Source organism: Coffea arabica, chromosome 1e (genome assembly GCF_036785885.1).
Source record: "Coffea arabica cultivar ET-39 chromosome 1e, Coffea Arabica ET-39 HiFi, whole genome shotgun sequence".
NCBI classification, from domain to species: domain Eukaryota; kingdom Viridiplantae; phylum Streptophyta; class Magnoliopsida; order Gentianales; family Rubiaceae; genus Coffea; species Coffea arabica.
This window is the reverse complement of record NC_092311.1, coordinates 10,304,920-10,313,785: the sequence shown is the minus strand read 5'-3', so window position 1 is coordinate 10,313,785 and position 8,866 is coordinate 10,304,920.

The following is an 8,866-nucleotide window of genomic DNA, read 5'->3' as shown; positions in this document are numbered from 1 at the left end:
TTTGCCTCAATCAGCTTTAGGTTTTATTTTACTTACTGATCTTTGATTCAGGTAATTTCTTTATTGATTTTGGAGGGGAAATTATAAGGAATGGGAAGCTTTGAGAGTAGACACTCAGCCATTGACTTACTAGGAATAGAGCGAATCATATTACAATATCATTTCACATTTTTTTTAAAGATTTTTTTTAATAAGAAAGGGTGGAATATAAGAAAGAGGAAGGGGATTAGAGAAGTAGAATTAAGAAGCTCTAATTTCTAGTGATTTTCAACTCATATGTTGAAATGTGAGGTACAGTTGGTGTCCCATTAGACACAATAATTCTCTCTCTCTCTCTCTCTCTCTCTCTCTCTCTCTCTCTCTCTCTCTCTCTCTCTTGCAGGATGTCAATAATAGCTATCATTGCATCTCGTCAATCATTATTACCTACCACTTTTAGTGTCAATCTTGTTTTACTGAATGTCCCAAAACACCATTACCATACACGAGATATGCATAGAAACATAGAAAAATCTTCTTTGTAAAAGACCAAGATTGTGGATGAAACTTTAATCTGGTGATGAGAGTTGAGACCAACTGAGTTAGTAGTTTTAGATTCAAATCTCAATATACCAAGTTTTTTATTTCAATATTTGTGAATTTATTTGTAATATTATTGAATTTTAATTCTCACCATTCATGAGTTAACTTCTTGATGATATATATTACTCTAACTATTTTTCATTATTTGTAATCTTATCAAAAACATAAACGTGATTATTTTCCTCAAACAAAACATGTCAAATTACCCAAACTTAATGTTCTCGAATTCTTGAACTTCATTATTGATCTTTGCACAGTTACAATTCTTGCGTTTGCTATACTAACACCAATACTTGCTCTTACTATTTGGAGTATTTTCGTTTTGTCACTTGTTAATGATCAAGGAAATTAACCCGCTGGAGTTACTTTTCTTCAAACAATAAAATCATATGCTCTTCAAATTTTACTAGTTTCTGTTAATTCTGAACAGACTAATTCTATTTTGTACACTCGGACTTGTACGCCATTCTCGATTTGTATCTAAAAATTTAATTTTAGACATATTGAACCTAACCTCTCAGAATTGTTCCGCCTAAGCCCAGTCGATAATATGATTAATAAAATTGGTGAAATAGAAGGCCCTGTAAGTCAATGATAGGGCATCATTTTATTCTAGTTACGCTTCTTTTGCTGTTTTTTACCATTTTTAGTGCATTGTTATTGATTTGCAATTGACGGATTAAAATCTCTTGTTTCAACTTCCAAGCATCTCTTCATATGTACTGGTCTTCCGTTAAAAGCATCACATGGGAGGTCAAAACTCAGCACTCTGCAGCCATTTGTTGCCCGCTGAAGATCGCAATTTTGGCACTGTGAGATTGAAGCACATTTTCCGCGTAGCGACATTTATTCTTTGGGGAAATATCCAATCATTCTAAAAAGTTATTCACTTACATCAAAACCTTAAATATATTCATCGTCCAATCAGGCTGCAATGTATGTTTCCACTCATTGGTTGGCGATGTTGTCCTCAAATTCCCGAGCCATTTGGCTATCAAAATCACGTTCTGAAGTGATATACAGCTCACCTATTCGAAGATAGGGTGCCATTGAAATTATTTGTTTATAAGATAGCTCAATTGGTGAAAAATGATTTTTCATTTCTCGTCGTCGTCGGAGGAATTAGTTTTATTGTTACAAATTATCTGTAGATTTTCTATGTCGGTGCTTAATATTTGATCCCAAAAATCTTTATCCTATCAAACTGATTTTGAGAAATCCTACCCAAAAAAAAAAGGAAGCCGAATGATCATATGTTCGTAGAAGATCATAACATCCTTGGGTAACAGAATAAGACACGTAACTGCATGTAGCAATTAGTGATTTAAATTGGGCTGCCTTTAATATGGTCCAATTTAAACTGGTGAGTTTAATGTATTTAATGCAAAATAAAATTTATACAATCAAAATTAAGTCATATCAATTGGGATTGCAGGTGAGATATTCACCACACTTTAGCTCGGGTGCAGGGCTGTGTAATTGCAGGTGCAACAAACCTTGCTTTTCATGGTCCAAATCTGATAAAATCAGTTAGAATCAAACTGAGCTGTTTACTATAATTTTTTAAAAAAATTTTAAATGAATGATCTAAATTAGACAGAATTAATATAATCTAATTTGAACCTCACCGCAACTGCAACTGCAGAGGCTTCAGCTCTCTTTTTAACTCATTTTGGTACATCTCGACGAGACATTGCCTAAGGCACTGAGGCTCAGGGCAGATCCGAATCATTAAAACTTGAGATATAAAGTGCAGAAATTTCTTATAAGGAGGAAAGCAGGAAAGAGATTCATAGGAAAACGTAAAGCATGGCAGTTGTCCCCTTTTGTATAGCCAGTGTGCCTTTGAACATATGAATTCAATATTAAAAAGGCGGGGAGGGGGGGGGGGGGGCGGGGGGGAGGGCAGGGGTTACTTGCTTGATCTATTATTCTATTGTGGGTTCTTTATAATCTTATTAGAAAAAGGGTTAGTCACATTTTATCCCCTTAAAGAATACCTCATTTCTCAGTTTACCTCATAAGATTTAATTTTACTCACTTAAATCCCTTTAGGACAAAATTGTCCTTGCATTATTTTGACTTTTCATTTACCTTGTTTTCCTTTCTTTTATTTCTTTTTCTCTTTTTTCTTTATTTAATTCTTCCTCTTTCTCACAAAAATCTTCACCTTAATGATTGAAATTAAAAAAGAGGGATTGATCTATCTTCTCCTTAAATGATTAAAAAAATATTCAAATTACTTTCCTAAAATACAATTTTTTTAGCTTTTTAATTCTTTTAATTTTGGGTTTTCTTCTTTCCTTTCTAGTTTCTCATTTTATTCTCAAGAAAATATCATAAGATGAAATTGTTTTCCTTTCTTTTATTTCTTTTTCTCTTTCTTCTCTCTTTCATCCTTCCCAATAGAAATTCCATTTCAACGAATTTTTTTTTTTGAGTTTGTAATTGCATACTTCTGGGTGAATGTTTAAAAGGCATCAAAAACTAATTTTGATTTTTTGTATGATGCCACGTGTCACAAATTTCAATTGATGATTATTAATCATGTCACAATTTCATCTTAAGATATTTTCTTAGGAATAAAATGAGAAACTAGAAAGGAAAGAGAAAAATCCAAATTAAAAGAATTGAAAGGCTAAAAAAATTGTATTTTAGGAAAGTGAATTGAATATTTTTTTAATCATTTAAGGAGAAGATAGATCTCTGCAATTCGTTTTTTTTAATTTCAATCATTAAGGTAAAGATTTTTGTGGGAAAGAAGAAGAGTTAAGTAAAGAAGAAAGAAATAAAGAAATAAAAGAAAGGAAAACAAGGTAAATGAAAAGTCAAAATAATGCAAGGTAAATGAAAACAAGGTAAATGAAAAGTCAAAATAATGCAAGGGCAATTTTGTCCTAAAGGGGGTTAAGTGAGCAAAATTAAAGGTTAGGGGATAAACTGAGAAATGGGATATTCTTTAAAGGGATAAAATGTGATTAAACCTTAAAAAAACTAAGAAAAATAATCCTTCTAATACAGTTACATGTCAAATTACCAAACCTAATGTTTTCAAATTCTTAAATTTGAATTGAGCTTTGAAGAGTTATAATTCTGGAATTTGCTATGCTGAGAATAATACTTGGTGTTATTATTCTAAGTATTTGCTTTGTCCCTCGTCAATGATTAAGGAAACTAACCCACTCGAGTTATTTTTTTCAAATAAATAAGATCGAGTGCTCTTGAAATTTTAATAGTTCTGCTTAATCCGGAAATATATAATTATTAGTGATTAAAATCTCTTGTACTAACTTCCAAGCATCTCTCAAATTGAAGTATGGTCTTTGGAGGTATTAAAATGGGTGACTTGGGCGGAGTTGGGTTGGATAAAATAGTAATGGGTATAAGTGTGTCAACCCATTTATACCCATTTAATTAGATGGGTATAAATGGGTAAGTCAAAAAATGAATTGGGTGACCCAATTACCCATTTATAACTCATTTATTTTAATTTTTTGTAAACTCATTTAAATTCATTTTTGCAAACTAAGTTATCAATTTATACCGCTCTTTGTACCCATCATTAATTTTAAATATTTACTTATAATGTTCAATAAGCCTAATTACCAATTTTTTTTCCATTTATACTCTATGTCGCAAAATTACATATTATTTAATAATTGAATAATAAGAATAAAAAAATTTGAACTAAGTACTATAAAAGTTAATATAAAAACTTAATCCAAAAATTTTGAACCCTAACATTTTTTTTCATATATAAATTTAAAATTTCATTTTAGAAAGATAAGAAAAGAGGCTAAAACTTATCATAAATTGGTAATGCTAAAAAATAAGCAAGTTAACAAACTAAGAAAAAATAAAATAATAAAATAAAACTAACAAATAATAATAATAATAAAACAAAAGTAGTTAACATCATGATAAAATGAAAAATTTGAAAAAAAAATGGATAGGGGAGGAGAAGAGACTTGGGCGAAGTGAATTCTAAATGAGTTAATTGGGTTTAATGAATATTATTGGATAATCTATTTATATCTATATACAAAAATTTAAGATATCCATACCCATCTATTCATAAACTAGTATGGGTAAATTTAGTTAAGTGGGTTGGTTTGCCACCTATAGATCTTCCATTACAAGTGATCTATGAAGATAAGTATCCAGCCATATAGCTGAAGATGCCAATTATGGCAATATAAAATTGAAGCCCGTTTTCCGCGTAGCAATAATTGACTATAAAGAACAATTCACTTAATTCTCAATCATATCATATGTACGTTCACCGTCCAACCAGGCTGCATTATTTGTTGTGTTTCCACTCATTGGTTGGCAATGTTGTCCTGAAATTCGCGAGCCATTTAGGGTCTGTTTGTTTGGGTGAAAAATGTTTTCCGATGGAAAAGAACTTACACCAGAAAAGAAAAATAATTTCCTTATCTATCATTCTGAAGTTATTTTCCTTTCACATAGTTTTCACCGAGAGACTGAAAATCACAGCCTCACTCCACCTCCCATTGAGACAATTGAAGACCCACCCACTACTAATGGTTTGATCAGCATCTTGACAACTTTGTGAAAATTCTAGACTTACGGGGTCCAGCCGTTGAACCACCTTGTTTGCCCTTTTGGGCTGCCAAAGACGCCGCACCACTGCCAGCTGCCCTTGTCCTGCCCACGGCAGATGATGATGGCTCAGACAGACTCCTCCCCAGCATGGCTTGCTTCAAATGAACCTCGAAGGAGAGCCTCTCGTACTGGTCCAACAACGTGCTTTGGCCCTCCTCCTCCTGATCACAAGGATCGTCGTCTCCAAATTTCCCGAGCACCACTGCCATTTGATCATCAAACATTCTACTCCTAGTACGGCTTCGCTCGCTCATCTCTCTATCTCCCCAAATTATTATGTAATTTGTACAACCACCCACTTGTACATTCTTTCACTTATAACAGTACAACTTTAAAAAGCACCCAGCGAACGCCCTCCCTGAAAAAACAACATTCAGTTTCTATGATCTTTCTCTGGTGCAAAGTGGAAAGTGGAAACCCCCTCGAGAAGCAGAAGCATCCAATTTGATAAAAGAGACTCTTCTCCCCTTAATGATTTTTTTTTAAAAGGAAGATAAAAAGTCAATTAATTAGTATCATTAATAATTCCATTTAAGAATTCATGGTGTAATATGAATAAATATTTTATAAAAATGATAATATGATTATAATGGATAAAAACTAAAAATAACGTGTAATAAAATGAATGTTTTGAAAGTAGAAAAACATTTGCAATATATCAACAAAATATCAAAAAATATTTTCACTGACAAACCAAACACCGGAAAATGATGAAAAAAGGAATTTGGAAAATATTTTCACTAAATAACCAAACACTGGAAAATACTCTGTCACTGAAATTATTTGTTTATAAGATAGCTCAATTGGTGAAAAACGAATTGTCATTTCCGGTCGGAGAAGGAATTAAGTTTTGTTGTGACAAATGAATTGTATCTATGTCAATTCTTAGATTTTTTTTTTTCTTGAGAAATCCTACGAAAGCAATTGGAAGCCAAATGACCATATGTGCCTTAAAGATCATAACATCTTTGGGTGACAGGATAAGAAGCAATTAGAGATTTAAATTGGGCTGCCTATAATATGGTCTAATCTACATTAATGAGTTTAATGTTATACTTTTTCAAAATAAAATTTACAAATCAAGATTAAGCCATATCAACTAGGATTATAAGTGAGGGATTCACCACACTTTAACATGGATGCTTTTTATGATTCATATCAAGTTGGTCCGATTTGAATTGCTCATAGTTCATTCAAAGTTTTCTTTTTTTTTTAATTTTAAATGAATTTGTAGTGTTATCCAATGTGGACCCAGACAAGTGCAGGATCCCACGGCCCCCTTTAACTCATTTTTGCACATCTTGAATTGATGGGCCCATTGCCCAAGGCCCACCAGACCATAATTTTTTGGTGAAAACTGAAGCGAATATTAGGTGGTCACAACCAAACTGGACCAGGTAGTTAGTTCAATCAATTGAATCGCAAACCAGTTATCCCCTGATTTGATTGCATGCTACACTGAGAAACTGATAAATTCAGCCAAACCCAGTGAACCCGTTAAAAGTCTGTTGAACCTGGAACTGTAGCTTTTTGAACGGGGTTAGTGTTGTATTTTTCTTTTCTTTTTTTTGCTTTTTAACTGCTTTTCCTTTCATCTTTATACTTTCTCCAGTTTTATACAACTTTTATATTTTATTCATATGTATTTTGTGGCACTGGTAAATTCTTTCTGCATTTCTTATATATATATATATATATATATATATATATATCAAATGTATATGAGGCAGTACTAATTAGTTAGTTTTTGCACAAACGGATGCTGCATTTTTTCCTAATTTTTTGGCATCCTTTTTTAAAATATAACTGTAGTTTTTTCCTTTTAATATTCTTTGGAATTGATTTTTGTTGATGAAGATTACCTTGTGGCTTTGTAGGTGTAAATAATGAAAGATGATATGAACGTCTAATGATGGAGTCTCAAGAAGATTTCTTGAATGTGTTGGAATTCTTTCTTTTTTTTTTCTAGCCTTATGATGAATTTGAGTTTCAGGAAGATTTCTTGATTGTGCTTGGACTTCTTTTTTTTTTTATTATTGGGCCTTATGATGAATTTGACTTTCAAGAAGATTTCTTCTAAGTGTATGGACTTCTTTTTTCTTTTTTTTTTTTGCTTTTTGGCTGGCCTTATGATGAATTTAGCATGTCACAACTATGTTTGTGGGCCTTATAGACTTGTTGTGTCTTAGTTCACAATGTACAAACTTAATGTCCAAGTCCAAACTTTTAGGGATGATATTTTAATTTTTTTAAAAAAAATGGAAAAATCGAAGAGTCAATGTTGAATCGATCAAATCAGTTAATCCGCAAATCGAACACTTAACTCATTCACTCTTCTATTCGAGTTTAAAAACATTGGTTACAATTCTGGCGAAACACAATTTAATGGTACATACACTCGCTTAGGATGACAAATGATTCAACGTGAAATGGAAGTCCATTTTCCATGTATGTGTGTATGTGTGTATATCTATGCTAACAATTTTTTTTTGTATTTATATACTTTTCTTAATTAATTAAAACTCTAACACCTAAAGTATACCAGTTGGGTACCGTCAAACAGATCCAAAAATAAATAAATCAACTCTCAATCATACTTTTTCCATCCGACCACACTGCTTTTATTTCTTTCCACTCATTTGGGATGGAAAACCTTGGCATTAAATTCCAAGCTACATATATTGGTCACCAAAATCTATGGTATTCAGTAGAAGAGGTCTTTAGTTGTTGATTGCTTATGCCATCTTGTCTTCCTTTCTTTCCATGTAGACAAATATAACCCCTTCCCCTTGACTGATGAGCATTATTATTTTGATTCTCTGTTTTCCGCCCACACATGCAAAAGATAAAATGTTAGTGAAATTTCTTTCCCCTTTTGCCCAAATGGGGGCCGAAGCTGGATTACTAAGCAAGATCTCTATATCGGGTAAAAACCATAGAAGTTTTAGATAAAAATAATTTGATTATCTCAGGAAGATTATAGAAGAAGAATCAAAACTGTTTTTGGCCAAGTTACTGAAACAACTAAAAATGGAAAACAAAATATGATGAGATTAGGGAAATGTGCATAGGTTGTGCCATTTTATTACTTGGTTATGGTTAGTTTTGTCATCTTCTCCTTGACCCCAAAAATAAAAAAAATAAAAAAAAGGTGGACGGACAAGTTCTTCTTGGGTTTATTTTCATCCAGAGGGAATGGTGAAACCCTTGCACTATGTAAAGGAATGGTACAATAATCCTGTTGTGTACATCACGGAGAATTGGTATTAAACTAGCTGGTTTACCAATCATTGATTTACATTATTTTATACAATTTTTTAAAAAAAAGAAGAAAAGTGAAGCCCATCATTTCTAAGTATGCTGTTTTTTCTTCTGTCCTTTTCACACGTAATTTTCAGCGATTGATTAGAATTTGTCAATTTGGGAGCCATTTATGACAACCACGGAGTATCTTACTACCATTAGCATCCTCTGGTTACTAAACTGGCTGTCCCGTAAGTGTTTTTCTGGTTAACTTTGTCTTTTATCTAGACGATTATACATGAATTATTATGTTATTTTTCTCTGTGGACGATGAATGATGACAGAAGTTGGCAAATTATTTGGCATGCCTGTGTGTTTAGATAGGCATCATTTGTACAAAAGTTGTTTGTTTGAA